The 16147-nt window shown below is 36.7% G+C and overlaps 1 protein-coding gene across 8 annotated transcripts in view; it reads left to right on the forward strand.

Moving 5' to 3' along the window:
• Positions 1-16147, forward strand: part of PTPRT (protein tyrosine phosphatase receptor type T) — a 677232-nt gene that overhangs the window by 84481 nt on the left and 576604 nt on the right. The window lies entirely within an intron of this gene.

Raw genomic sequence — 16147 nt, forward strand, 5'->3', positions numbered from 1 at the left:
GACAGTTTTAAAAAATCCCGCAGCCCCCTCTTTGTGGCATGGCACCTCTCGGGGTTCCAAAGCCTGTCATCGAGGTAGGCCCTCGATAGAGTGGAGGGCCAAGCCTGCAAGAGGGGGGAGTCTCGCAGACCAAGAAGTTCCGCCGCTGAGTACATCTTAGCCAAACGGGTAGCACGACCATATCCTAAGGGTCTATAAAAGGACCGGGAGAGAAGACAAAGAAATGAAATGGGGGATCTAGGAACATATTTACAGGACCAAGTCCACTGTCCCCTCACAACAGGGGACAAAGTCCAGAACCAAGACTACCACAATCCAAGGGGGGCAATAGATCCTACCACCCTCTCACGGTGGTTAGGTCAGCTGGTCGGCCCCCTCTTGTGGTGAGATGGCAGCAATGGACCAATGAAACAGACAGCGTCTGGGGGTCAGGTCCAAAAACCGCCCTCTCACGGCAGTTGGTCCGGTGGTCAAGTCCCCTCCGCTGACAGAGTACATATATGTAAAATCATCCCGGTTCAGCCCCCAGGAGCCCCGACATCCAGGCCACCCTCTCACTGTGGTCAACTGATGTCCAGCCCCCTCAGCCGACGGGATGCAGCATCGTCGTCAATGGTTGACGACGATGCCTATAGTAGTGCTAAGCTGTTTGAAGAATGTAATTTCTTCCCCAGTGCTTCCTGTACTTTCTACGTGTCCAAAAGATTTTTAAGTGTTGAAAAAAGAAACTTGTATCAACTGCAGATTCTGGGTTATTTTCAAAAATAGCCCTGTGCAAAGTATGTTGCACTAGTTTAAGCATGTAGTTATGAAGATCTTTGTAATCTAGATAGAGATGCATTTGATATGTAGTCTAAACTAAGCAAAGAACCCAAACACACACCTCTTTTCCATGGGTTCAAAGTGTTAATCCAACAAGAGTTGTGGCTCCCAAGATTCCCAAATTTTGGATCTGTTTCTTTAGAACTTTCATCATGTTCTCCACACAGCCAGAATGTTTCTCTTGGTGTGTTGAAGTACAGAATGGTTCAAGTTGCAGAATGCTGTAGAGGTCTAATGGAATGAAATAACAGTTTAATACATGTCATACTAAATATAAAATAATTTAGTTAGGTGGCTAGATGGAGACTATATTTAGAATGTTCCTTATTTGGAGGGACAATGTTGAAAGAATTCAGACCAAAAGCTGATGAGAGAGAATTCATTTTCAAGTGGTGAATGTATCTACTGCATTTTGATAGGTGCCAGTCCACATAGCAATATGGGGAAAATTTGCACATGATTTTCTCATACCATCTGATATGTATATTGTGACAGTAAAGAAATACTCTTTTACTCTTAAAACGAAGTGTGATTATCACAGATCACATCACGAACGGCTGTAAAATGCTGTGCAAAAATGAAAGCTTATGTTTGAAATAAATACCACTTATCTTTTTCTCCATTTATTAAAGTCAGGGTAAATTAATAGTCTGATGTTTATTGGCTGGCATGTGGAAAACATAAGTAGTATTTCTTTTGGCAAGAAAAATAATGGCAGAACTCCATGCACCTGTGTGCATTTGTATTATGGATTTCAAAATAGCTCCTACATCTCCTGGACTGTAAAAGTCCACTTTTTTTCAGGACTAAAGCAATACCTAAGCCCCCAGGGAGCCTTATTGCTTATATAAATAAGGTAGAAAACCAGGCCTTCATAGTGGTTGAGTTTGGTGGGTTTTTTTTTAAAAAAATTAATAAACAACAGAGAAATGTAATTGTATTTTGACCATTCTTCGATTTTGATTTTCATTTGAGGCATCTTTTTTTCCCTCTTAGGCAAACAGAGAGTTGTTAATTCTTCCCTGCCACATTCCTGACATTGATCTAAGGAAACATCTGAGTAATGCCAATTCCTTTGTTTTTCTTCAGCTGCAGAGCTGAGTAAATTGGAGGCACCTGTATTGCTCTCTTGTATTCTGACAGAGCTGCTGCTACAGCTGGACAAAAGTGTAACTGTAGAAATCCTTACAAGGAAATGTCAGGGCAAAGGCAGCAGGAGGGCGGGGGATGAGGACAGCAACAACCCTGTCTTTCCTTGCTTTTCTGTTTCTGCCATTGCCAATCTAAAATATAGCTTTGTTGTTGTTATCCTTGACCTATGATTGAAAAAGGTAGGAGAAGCCTCCAAATGATACAGTGCCTTGTTTCCTGTCAAATTCTGTGAATGGCATTTGTTTTGATACAGCTGATGCACTTCTTAAGAGTTTTAGCATCCTTACTTTCCACAAAGGAGGTCAGTCCATGGTTATGTCCACCTGCTCAGGTTACTAAACTTATTTCTTATTTCCTCCTAGAGTAAACTTTTGTCATGGGGGTAGATATGAGATTTGTCTTGTACTTAGATGGATGAGAAGAAATACCATTCCTTCCTCCCATATTATAATACTGATAGATCTAACCCTGAATAGGATTCGAACCTCAAATGGCATCTGCCAGGACTCTCAGTATAAATGGGGCATAGTTTTCTCCCCTCAGTGTGACTGCAGGGTCCCATGTCAAACTATAGATTAGGGTCTCCAACCTTGACAACTTTAAGACTTGTGGAGTTCAACTCCCAGCTGGCTGAGGAACTCTGGGAGTTGAAATCCACAAGTCTTAAAGTTGTCAACGTTGAAGACCCCGGATCTATAGATCACATAGTGATCAGCTGTAAACTGAGGACATAGTGTCTTCATTTTTAAAAAATAAATGATGCTGTGCTTCAATGGTTAGATGGCCTAGACACTGGTATTTGAGCATAGATCTTTTAAATGTTTATATTTTATTGTGTATTACTAATCCAGGTGAAATGTTAATATATGTGATACGCCATATGCTAAATAAATAAATAAGGTCCAGCATTCCTATTTCCCTTTTTAAAATAATGAAATCTTATAAAAGTAGGTACCTGAGGCACTCCTACTTGGCTAGTTACACATTTTCACAATCCTATCAGCACTTATTTATTAATCACTTTCTGTTCCACTTGACATGTAGCACACATGCACAACTCTGATTCACTGTTTCCCAGAATGTCTCACTCTCCCCAAGATGGTTCCCCTTTAACTCCAAGGTTAATCCATCAAGACATTTTAAAATATGTTGAAAACAATCTGAAATCATCCCTTAGTTTTTCCTTAGTTATCCATGGTGAAACTTTAGCTATGATTTTGATATATTTTGTTTTGATGGTAAATTTGAAAAGAATAAAGGACAACCTATGAATACAAATGTGACTTAACTTTTTGGTGACTTGTTAATCTTCAAGAAGGCTGAAGATTGGATACCTTTTATCATCTGAACCTCCTTCTCTGTAGTCTGCTTTAAATAAGCTGTCTTTCTTGCTAAATTAAAAGGATCTTTCCTATTTCTTTCCAACTCTATGCTTTAATTTATAGTCTAGATCAGGGGTATCAAACTCACGTCATCATGGTGGCATCATGTGACGTATCAGGACTTTTTTCTTCTTTGCTGAACTGGGTGTGGCCGGGGCCAGCATGTGCCAGGAGTTTGACAACCCTGCTCTAGATTGTGTGGCCTCCATTTAATATATAAACTTAGGTAAGAGGGCTGCAAGTTCCAGAATCAGGATTAATTATATTCCTGAATTTGAATTGTTTCACAAACTCCACTTAGAAGATTTGTCTAAGAGTTTGAAATGGAAGAACATTTCTTTTCATTAGTACTCAAATGAAGTGCAAATTACAGAACATCAAAGTCTCCATATTTCCTAATGATAAAGGTTGTAAGTAAAATTAAGAAACTGTAAGGTCCGGCCTCTCCTCCTCATTCAGGAAAGTAAAGACTCCTGAAACCTTGGCATTTCAAAAGGAACCTTTTATTGAACTGGAGTGATAGCAAGATGAAAGAAAAGCAGACTCTGAATTCCCTCAGGCAATACAGTTAGGATAAAGGAATTAGAAACCCCTCCATTCAATCCAATGTGGATTCAGCCAATCCACAGGTAGAGCTGTTATTGTAACGGCCGTCCTGAGAACTTGATAAGGGAACTTTCTCAGGGTCATTCACTGCTGGCTTTCAAAGTGATACAACCCACATGGTCGTTTATATTCCCCAAAAGGTGAGAAAATCTCAGGGCTCCTAGGTACCAGGATAAAGGTTATAAATCAATAGGGTACTGGCTGTGAAGGATATAAGGAAGAAAGTAATAAACTAAATAATATATCCAGGGTCCCCCGTTCTCCTGAAGAATGGCAGCATCACCATAGGGATCTGACAGAAACAGATTTTTGTTTTAAGATTTGGAAAAAAAATGTATTTTGAGGATGAAATAACACCTTTTTTTGGCATGAATTATGTGAAAACTGATTTTAGTAAATATAGGCATTGTTTGATTTGTGATTATTCATCTAAGTATAGATTTCACATTAAAATTTAGACTTCTTATTGTGTGAAAAGCTTCACCAGAGACCATTTAGCAAATGTGAAAAGATGGATTACTCCTTTAACAACAACAACAACAACAACTTTATTGTCGTTGTATGTGTATACACAGTATACCCATACAACGAAATTCCCTTAACACCCAAAGACCAGGTTCAACACACATAACAATCCCCAAACACACTCCACCCACCACAATTCCCCACCCCTAAACCACCCAAACATCCACACAACAGACCAAGTAATACTGTCCAACAGCTCACTGATGGTGGCCTTTTAGTTCATTGTTGAGTGCAGTTATAGCTCTGGGATAAAAACTATTCAGAAAACATGTGGTCCGAGTTTTAATTGTTCTGTTCTATTTTTCTAAATGTTTCTATTAGAGTCTTCACTCATCTCATGACCAGGAGTGTATATTTGGATTCCTGTAGGACACAATCTTAATAGATACTCGTACTTGGTGAGCAGCTGCATAAAATTATGAACAATGAACTTGGTTGGAACAATTTCATAAGAATGCTGCTGTCAAAAATGAGGGTTTAAGGCAAAATTACCTGGGCAATCTAAAATATTGGAAAGATGAATTGATAGAATTTGAAGAGTAAATCCACCTTAAGCAGTTCCTCTTGGGATTTCAGAATTCAAAATTATTTTGAAAGATCAAATGCAATGGACAGAAAACATTATGATTTACTGGAGTGTAAATTGAAAGGACAGGATCTTGATCTTAAAAAAAAACTTGAATTGGGCATCAAATAATGCTTCTTATGCAAAGTTTTACAGAATGGAGAAGTTCAGGCTGAGAGCACAATTCAGTGTTCATTGAGATTCCCTGAATGGTTGAGTCTATTATATTTTAAATACTGGTATATATATTTTAAAATTAGCCAGTACTATATTACAATGAACATCATAAAGTAGTACTAATGTGACTTGTGGTAATACAATTTACATTAGTATTCAAAAAATTGTTTTTGAATAGAAACATAAATAAGCAGCACGTAATGCAACTGTAATAGTGGTGGAATTTGAAATAAGTGCTGCTTTTGGAAAATGGTTGGTCCGTATGTTGGCTCTTTATTTTTTGCTGTGTAGCAAACATCAGCTTTGAATTTCAGTTTGTATTAAAAAAATAATGTGTGTCTTGAAACTTCTCCAAATCTAACCTTGATCTGAGTTGGATCCTACCTCTCAATATTTTTTTTTAAACTAACTCAAGAAAACAAAGTGATATTTTTTTTCACTATTTGTGTCTTATGTCTTAAAAGTTATATCACAGAGAGATTAAAAAAGCTTTACCTCTCAAATATTTACCCTGTAGTGCTGGCCTTCTGATTTATTGTGGCAGCTTTCCTAGATGTTTTTGTCATCTGTTCATTTTTCGACAAAGGTACTCAATTGTTTTGTTTTTTCCCCCCTTTTCCTTGCAAGTGTTGTAAAGAGAGAAGATGGGCTATAAGATTTTACGAGATTTTAAAGTGTTCAAATATAATGCTTGCCCAAACTTGATTATTTATCTGCCATATATTTTTTCTGTTAAAGAGGGGCATGAGGTATATATGAATGTCTGATCTTGTTATATATCTAGGCAGTTCAGTCATAGAAGAGATTACATTACAACATCCTCCCACTTTCAGCCATCTGTTGATTTATAGAAACTTGTTATTGGAAACTTGTTTATGGAAACACTTGTTATTGCCACCTGCAGTTGAAATCATATAGTTCTGTGAGGTCTGTAACATAATTTATATAATGTGGGAAGCATCCGTTAAATATTTTTGGTTGCCATCAAGTGGGGTATTTTTGCTATTAAAATGATACACTTTCATTTGCATAAATCTCCAAGGTATTTATTCTAGATACTATACTTAACATTATTTAGTCTAGATACTTTAGTTAAGAGCAGAAACATTATTTTTAGAATTACTATATTTTCTGTAGGTGTTTCTGAGTTTCCCTGTATAGACAGACATCAAATACAACTGCCTCATGCAATGACCATTTGAAGTTTTGACGGTGCTGAAAAAATAACTATGTGACCAAGATATGCATTCACTACCTTTGCAGTCAGCGTATCCCTTTCAGTCACATGTTTACCATTACAGTCAATCTGTATGCATTCACCTGACTGACTTTTCTACCACCACACCCCTTGCAGAGTGGAAAGTTTGCCTCCTTAGGCGCAATTTCTCCTGTACCTGACCCTTTTTTTCTTCCAACCCTCTCCCTTCTTCCTTACAGAGCAGAGAGATTAGAGAGGAAGGGATTACAAGAGAATAGTCAGGCACACAATGGGAAATAACCATCAAAAGGAATACACTTCCATGTTAGGCAAACAGTCAGTGCTGGAGTAGTTCTTTTGATGTGTATTCCCCATTTTGTGACTGCTTCATCTCTTGTAATCCCTTTCTCTTCAGTGAATTAAATCTAAACATAATTTCCCTTTTTGCTAATTATCTGGGCACTATGGTGAGCATTCCAAAAGGATAGGGGAGTGGGGAAAAGGAAAGCTTGGCCTTCCAGAAATTTCTTAAGATGTGGTTTTTGCAGCAAGCCTAGGAATCTCTTAGAAACAGGGAGCTTCCTGGGGAAGGGAGCCTCGTGGGACCCTTGCCCTCCCTCCCTTCCTCTCGCAGGTCCCATTTACTCTTTCCAGGCACCTGGCAGTTAGATGCCGGGACACACCGAGAGCAGCCATGACAGACCCAGGTCTGCCAGCCCAGCCACAGCCAATGCTCCTTCCTAGTAGCTGAGCTTGGCCATAGGGGGCTGCCGGGCCTCTGCAGATGGCGGCGGTGGCAACAGGAACACCTGCGGCACCTCAGCCATCTCTGCTGAGAGACCTGTGCCCAGCTGCAGGGTGTGCCAAGCCTCCTGTTGTAGTCCTCCGCGACTGCCCACTGTGCATAGAAGCCTCTCTGCTGCTGGTGACTGTCCTGCCAAGGAAGCCCCGGGGCAGAGATGCTGGCAGGTGCTCAGTAGCGTGGGCTATGTGGATGCAACACATGGGTGTGGGGGTTCAAAATTGGGAAAGGAGTCTGGTAATTTATATGCAGAGCACATCATGAGAAAGGTGGAACTAAGATGAATCAAAAGTTGGAATTAAGATTGTTGGAAATAAATTTGAGAGATGTTTGGAGGGAAACTCGTGAAGATCAGAACCAGTTCACCTTCTATTCTCACCCGCACCAATCCTGGTCCAGGATTGAAATGGCTTGGATGACCACGAATATCAGAAATGGGGTGGATAAAATAGAGATAGAAGTAAACTAATGGGCAGACCATAACCCAATCCTGGTAAATTGGAAAGGAGTTAAAAGGTTTAGAAGGTGGACAATGAATCAAAGAATTTGTAAACAAAAAGAATTTAGAGAAATGCTAGAAAAAGAATTAGATCTGTTTTTCAAAATAAACAAGAAAGAAAACACCTCCATCCAGAATACATGGGACACGGCAAAGCATACAAAAGAGGCCTGACTATAGCATACACAGGGAAGAAGAACAAAGAAAGGAAACAACAGCTAAATAAACTCCAGGAAGATTTTAAAAATATAGAACAGAAACTCCAACAATACCCCCAGAATAAAAAGATAAAGGAAGAATGGACAGCAATAAAACATAACCTAAATATGATGAATCAAAAAGAATTAGCACAGAAAATAAAAATGGCCAAGCAAAATTATTTCAAATTTGCAAACAAAACAGGAAGATGGCTGGCCTATTGACTGAAAAAAGAAAGAGACAAAAGAATGATATATCAACTTAGAGACTCAAATGGGGAAATTCACTATAGCAGGAAAGAAATTATCCAGACATTCTATGCCAACTTATATAAACAAGAAGAAATAGAAGTGGAAAAGATAAAACAATACATACAAAGATTGGATATGCCTCACATTACAGATGAACAAAGAGAAATGTTAAATAGACCAATAACCATGCTGGAATTGGATACAGCACTGAAAAAACAAAAAAATAACAAAACTCCGGGACCTGATGGACTACCGGGGAACTATACAAGACGGTGCAAGAAACAATAGGAGAGACCATGCTGGAGTTATATAACAAGGCCTTAGAGAAGGCAAAAATCCCACGGTCTTGGACGGAAGCAGTAATTACCATCATACCTAAAGAGGACACTGATCTCCAATTAATCCAAAATTACAGACCAATATCTCTACTAAACACAGATTACAAAGTGTTTGCCATAATCATAGCAGAGAGACTTTAAAAAGTACTGAACAACCACATTCATTTGGACCAAACTGGATTCCTTCCGGGCCGCCAAATTAAGAATAATATGAGAGTGATAATAAATGCACTTGAATATTATGAAGCCCACCCGGAGAAACAATCTGCGCTGGTTTTCCTTGATGCCCAAAAGGCATTCGACAATTTAAATTGGAAATTCCTAAAAGAATTGTTAAAGAGTATGCAATTTGGACTAAATTTGGAAAACATTATAGGAGAAATTTACACAAAACAAACAGCGAAGGTAATTTTGAATGACAATATGACAAACCAATTTGATATAACAAAAGGGGTCAGACAAGGCTTCCCACTCTCTCCATTACTGTATATTTTATCTTTGGAGATCTTGTTAAAAAAAATTAGGGAGGACCAAGAAATTAAACAATTAAAAGTGAGACAAGAAGAATACAAGACCCAGGCTTTTGCTGATGATCTTGTACTTATAGCAGAGGAACTGTTAGAAGTAGTACCAAAACTGCTTAAGAAAATAGAAGACTATGGAAAGGTGGCTGGTTTAAAGATAAATAGAAATAAATCAAAGTTATTAGTTAAAAACCTGATGAAAACTCAGGAGGCAGAATTGGAGAATAGTATAGAAATTCAAGCGACAAACAAATTAAGTATTTAGGTATCTGGCTGTCACCAAGAACATCCTCTGTAAAAGAAAATAATTATGATAAACTAATAATACAGATAAAAAAAGACCTGGACAATTGGAAAAACCTACAAATTTCATTTATGGGAAGAATCTCCACTGTCAAAATGAATACACTACCCAAATTGCTATACCTGTTCCAAGTCACCCCAATAAAATTAGATAAAAAATTTTTTGTGAGCCTTAACAAGATGATTTCCAAATTTATATGGCAGGGGAAGTGTCCACGAATAAAATTAAAATTACTCCAGGACTCCAAGGAAAGAGGAGGAACAGCACTCCCAGATTGGGAACTTTATTACCAAGTGGAGGGACTAGTATGGATTAAAGACTGGATGGAATTGAACAATAGCAGAATATTATCTATTGAAGGTCATGACCTACAAATGGGCTGGCACTCCTTTTTATGGGATGAAAAGTATAAATCACACACCTATTTTAAAAGGCACACACTTAGAAATGCTTTATTAATAATTTGGTTAAAAATTAAAAAACAACAATATACAAAAATCCCGATTTGGCTTTCATCTTTAGAAGCCTTAAAACATCCAAACCTTATAGAACCCAAAAATATAATTAGATTTAAAGACCTGATTGATCATCAAGGAAATCTGAAATCCAAACAATAATTGGAAACAAGAGTTAAACAGAGAAATGGATTGGTGGACCTTCTCACAGATACAATCGAAACACAAGGAATATATAAAAACGTATGAAATATGTAAAGAAAAACAGGAACTAGATAAAATTATCTTAGATTCTGGAGAGAAACTAATTAGTAAAATTTACAAATTTCTGCTGAGATACAAGATGGAGGAGGAAGTAGTTAAAAACACGATGATTAAATGGATGCAAAATTTTAAATATTCAATAGATTTGGAGAGATGGGAAGAATTCTGGCAACTGAATACAAAAACAACATTGGCGGTGGCATACAAGGAGAACCAGCTAAAAATGTTTTACAGGTGGCATATGTCACCCACAAGATTGGCCAAAATAAACCCAAAAAACAGTTCAGTATATTGGAAATGCAAAAACCCACAAGGCACCTTTTATCACCTATGGTGGTAAAAAATTTGCCCTTTTTTATGGGCAAATAAATTTACAAAGAGAAGCCTAGAAAGCAAAGGTATAATCCCAATATATAATATACAGATTATTAAAGCAGAAGTCTAGAGAGGAGAAGAGAGGAGAGGGAGAAAAGGCAAAAAGAAATTATTAAGTTAAGATTTAGGGAAATAAGCATTACTGTACTACTTGAAAGACCATTACGAAACAAATGCTTCAAATGATTGATTACTTATAATTGTTTATTATATAATGTATTTTAATGTTTTGCTATATGTGTTATATGTGTTTTATATTTGTGTTAATAAAGTTTATAAATTAAAAAAAAAAGATTGTTGGGAGAAATATCAACAACTTCAGATACGTGGGTGAAATGCTCACGGTTCGGACCGGATCACTAGATCCGGTAGCGATGACGGTGGGTGGTTTAGAGAACCAGTAGCAAAAATTCCTGCCCATCCTCCATGCCCAGCTGAGCCACGTGATCATCAGAGGCTTTTAAAAAAACTTTTAAAAGTATTTTTTCTTCGGCTGAAAAAATGCTTTTAAAAGTAAAAAAGAAAGCCTCTGATGATCACGCAGCTCAGCTTGGCTGAAGAGGTTGTAGAAAAAATGCTTTTAAAAGGCTCTGACGATCCCAGCTGAGTTGCCTGATCATCAGAGCCTTTTAAAAGCATTTTTTGCAACCTCTTTGGCCGAAGAGATTGTAGAAAAAATGCTTTTAAAAGGCTTTGACGATCCCAGCTGAGTTGCTTGATCGTCAGAGGTTTTTTTTTCTTTTAAAAGCAAAAAAAAAACGCTTTTAAAAGAAAACAAAAGACTCTGACGATCAGGCAACTCAGCTGGGATCGTCAGAGCCTTTTAAAAGCATTTTTTAAACAACCTCTTCAACCGAAGAAGTTGTAGAAAAAATGCTTTTAAAAGTAAAAAAAAAAGTTGGCCACGCCCACCCAGTCACATTACCCCTCCCACCAAGCCACGCCCACAGAACCGGTAGTAACAAATTTTACATTTCACCACTGCTCAGATATGCAGATGATACCACTCTAATGGCAAAAAGCGAAGAGGAACTAAAGAGCCTCTTGATGCTGGTGAAGAAAGAGAGTGCAAAAGTTGGCTTGAAACTCAATATTAACAAAACTAAGATCATGGCAAATAGATGGGGAAGAAATGGAGGTAGTGACAGATTTTATTTTCCTGGGCTCCAAGATTACTGCAGATGGGGATTATAACCCAGAAATTAAAAGACGCTTGCTCTTGCGGAGGAAAGCTATGGCAAATCTATCTCACTAAAAAGCAGAGACATCACCCTGCCAACAAAAGTGTGTATAGTCAAGGCTATGGTTTTCCCAGTTACAATGTATGGCTGTGAAAGTTGGACCATAAGAAAGGCTGAGGGCCAAAGAATTGAGGCCTTTGAACTATGGTGCTGGAGAGGACTCCTGTGAGTCCCTTGGACTGCAAGGTGATCAAATCAGTCAGTCTTAGAAGAGGTCAACCCTGACTGCTCTTTAGAAGGCCAGATCCTGAAGATGAAACACAACTAATTTGGCCACCTAATAAGAAGGAAGGACTCACTGGATAAGAGCCTAATGCTGGGAAAGATTGAGGGCAAAAGAAGAATGGGACAACAGAAAATGAGGTGGCTGGATAGAGTCACTGAAGCACTTGGCGTGAGCGTGAGAGGATGGTAGAGGACAGGAAGGCCTGGAGGAATATTGCCCATGGGGTCACGATGGGTCAGACATGACTTCGCAACTAACAACAACAACAGTATCTATTTGGGGGCTGTTTTGAGAAAAGTGAAGTTAATTTAAAATGTGGCTGCTATAACTTTACAATAAAAATAATTGGACTCTGCTATATGTTCAACAAAATTTTGGAGATAACTAAATTTGAATGCAGCTAGTTCAGTACTATAGTGCAAAATCGAAAGTCCAGCCTTTATTAACGAGCTAATGATCATTATAGATCATTTATTAATGTTCTCTTCATATCCTTTTGCCCAACTTGGTGCCATCCAAATATGGTTACACTTCCTCGTAGGCATTGCTCAAACAGACTGGAGACTCTAAATTGTAATCCTAATAGCTTCTACCATTTGTAAGGCATAGACAGGGCCCTAGATTGACGAAGATGGTATCTGAATGTAGGATTATTGCTTGGATGGATAAAGGCTGGCAGCTTTTATTTTGTGAATATACAGATTTGCTACATACTGTAGAAACCTAACCAAGGTCTGTGAAAAGGATGTCAAAGCATGTCAAGAACTTTTGTCATTTCTGAATGTCAAGTAGTATGATTAAATGAGATTTAAATTAGATGGGCATAATAGTATATGTTCTTTTTGCAGCAAAGATTCAAATCCTGCAGAACCCATTTTCTTTCTGGGTCTGTACAAGACACAAAATTAGCTTTTTATTTCATTAAATATATAAATATCCTATCCCAGAATAGTATTCCATAAACAACACTAAGCAGCTTGTGTTATGAAGCCTACATGCAGTAGGATGGGTCAAGAAATATATCTTCTATCCTCTGCCTTACTATTTATTTTATTGAAGTTTACATGTTGCATTAAGAAACCATCTGTTGTCCATATTCTTGGATGGAATTTCATTTGCATCTTTTCCCCAGAAATTAAAATTAGAATACAAATTTGGAGAAAGCTAAATTTGTTATGGCAGTTAGGGGATGATTTTTATAAATTTATGTTCTGCATAGAGTCTGAAAGTTTTAAGATAATATATAAATAAGATTTTAGGGGTTTAGGCATTTAGGATTCTGATTATTATTGAAGATATATGCTAATATTTTAAAAGAGCTAAGATATTATTCTTGTTTTTATCAAATGCTTATACTTTTACATTGTTAGTTTTCTGTTTCTTAATAACATGACAGAGGTGGCCAAATAATTCTAGAATGGGAGCTCATTACAGGGTAGATTAATGGACTGTTATTATACTAATATGTTCTAATTAATATATAATATGTACTAATATGTTCCATTGATTGCTAAACATTAGAATCTATGAGATAATATTGAGAGAGTTCCAAGTTATGAGTAACATGATATAACTTAGTATAACCTGAAGTTGCTCCTAAGGCATATTAATTTTTATTTTTTGTACAGTTCTCTAAGATTCTTGGTACATCAAGAGTCTAGCAGTAAAGTCACATAATTTTATGGATGAATGTTGAGCAGCTATCCTGCCAGAACCATGCAAGATGCTTCCTAAAGAGATTAGGTTTAGCTTCACATTGCTACAAATCAACTTCAACACAACTATGAGCCTTCATAATCAAACAGGAAAGAGACTCCATCAACCTCTGGCAGAGACCGAGGTTTATCTTAATGGCAAGTTGTTTGTCTAATAAGGCCATTTTATTGTGTTGGATTGAGGTACAATGTATCCTACATACAGTATTTCATGATGGCACTGATAGCTCTACATTAATAGGTTTGCAGTAGCATGTGATAATAAGGACGTTGGAGACAGCTGTAAGGCACTTAGATTTATTTCTATGTGTGTGAGTGGTGGGAAGAAGAGAACCATTTCTCTCAGCTCAATTAATCTTGCTAGTCAGTGTTGACAGATCTGTTTTTCTGAAGTGGTTAGACATGCCTCCTGGATTGTTTCCTCTCCTCATACATATTGAACTGGTAAAGCTTAAAGAGACTTTAACTATACAAATCCTACAAAGTGAAAATCAATACTAGAAAGGTAGACATTCCCCAAAGTTTTGGTTTGTTGATGAAGCTTTAATGGACATCGTCTTTTCACATCAATAGCAGATGGCTTTAAATAACTGAACCAGCATTCCTTTATATTCTCCAGAGCTGTGATAAACTACATTCTCTCAGCATAAAAATGGATGAATGGAAACTCTGGACCCCGAAGTTGTAATAGTATCTTTCAAAAGATTGTTAATTTTTAATCTTAGTATTTTGACACCTCAATTTATTATATAGATTTGATTTGTATCAGTATCATTAATTGAGGTATTTCTTTTAAGTACAGTATAAATATTTAAATGCTTTACCCACATTTAAGCATAGAAAAAGAACATAGAATTTTTTTTACTGAAATAAATTATTATTTTGAATATAAATTTCATTTTAGCACTCATTTGGAATAATCAGATTTCCTTCCTTTCTTTAAATATTAGGCATGAGACAGAATTTTGTGTGTTAAACATTGGGATGCTAATTGTTTAGCACAGGTGGACTTGGTTTACTGACCGCTTACTGATACAGCATTGCCATTTGCAACCTTCACAGCTGGATTGCGACAAACAAAATCAACACGGTGCTGGCAGAGATCACAAGTCATAATCACGTGATATCACACTAAATGATTTGCAGAGATTCACTTAATAACTGTAGTTGGAATTGAAAAACTGATATATGTTGGATGTGATCATGTGACATTTCACTTTATGATCACATTGGTTAACGAAGGAATTACCATCCCAAATGTGGTAAGTGAGGACTACGTGTAGTATTAGATAGGTGAGATGTGGCTACTTTTGAATTACTTTTGATGGGTACCTTCAATCCACTTGATTGCTGACATGCTATTGGATATTTCCTAATGGGGCACTTAATCAGAATTTGAAAGCTAATTGCGCACAGTCAATTATTCACCTTCATTAAATAATATAGTTTCAGATTCTGTGACATAAATTATATGTCAATCTAAAATTTTTGTGGCACTCTCTGCAATCATAATTCCATGAATTGTTTCTGTATGAACTGTTGTTTTATTTGCTGCAGTAGAAGAATATGTTATAGTTGATCAACCATTTTTTCTTTGATTTTTCTACAGCCATAGCATATTACAACTGTACTATAACTGTTAACTAAGTAATGAACACTTATACCAATTAAAAATGTTAATGAAAATGCCCATCCTCAACATTTCTAAAACAGAATTCATCCAACACAACAAACTTCAATGTTATTTGTGCCTATAAAATATAAAATATGCATTTTTTAAAATATAAATATCTAAAAGACACAGACTATTTCAGTTTAAGATTAGCATTCGAATTAATTGTTATAATGGTAATAAAATTTTAAAAATCTATATATTCAGCAGCTCTTTTAAACTAAAATAGTCCACATATCTGTATTTTAAATGGAATTCCTTCCTTTTCATTGGAGTAGAACTAAATATATTTAGTTATTATTTGGTCTTTTAAAAATAACTTGTATATATCCCCTTGTTTCTTTATCTCCCATTCCCATTGTTATGCCATCCTGCATTGTCTTGTATGAGAACTATACTTAACACATCTCCCTTTCCCAAACAATGTTTCCTTTTGTCCTCATGTTTCATTTAAAATCTACAACCTTTTGACCACTTTTACATTTCCCACCAGTCAAGACGTATTTCAAAATAACATGTTTGAATTTAATAAAATTATAACCCTCCCTTTTCTCTGCTGCTGACACAGAAGGATAAAATGGAGGTCATGCATTCCAGAATTTTAGATCCCTCTCATCTGTTCCTATATATTTTGTCTTGCCCATAATAGCTCTAAAAATATTTCTCTCATAGTTATATGCTCTCATCTACGTATACGCACACATATTGTTCATTCAGCACTGAGTCAATTGTCAATACCCTCAACAATTTTAAGAGCTCCACATAATACATCAGGTAATTCAGTTTATCTGAATTCTTTGCTGGTCTTTGTGTGTTTTTTTCTACAGTTGATCCATTTTTTTTTCTGAGAAAAAAA

This window comes from Pantherophis guttatus, chromosome 3, assembly GCF_059756535.1.
Source record: "Pantherophis guttatus breed Tessera chromosome 3, ASM5975653v1, whole genome shotgun sequence".
NCBI lineage: Eukaryota > Metazoa > Chordata > Lepidosauria > Squamata > Colubridae > Pantherophis > Pantherophis guttatus.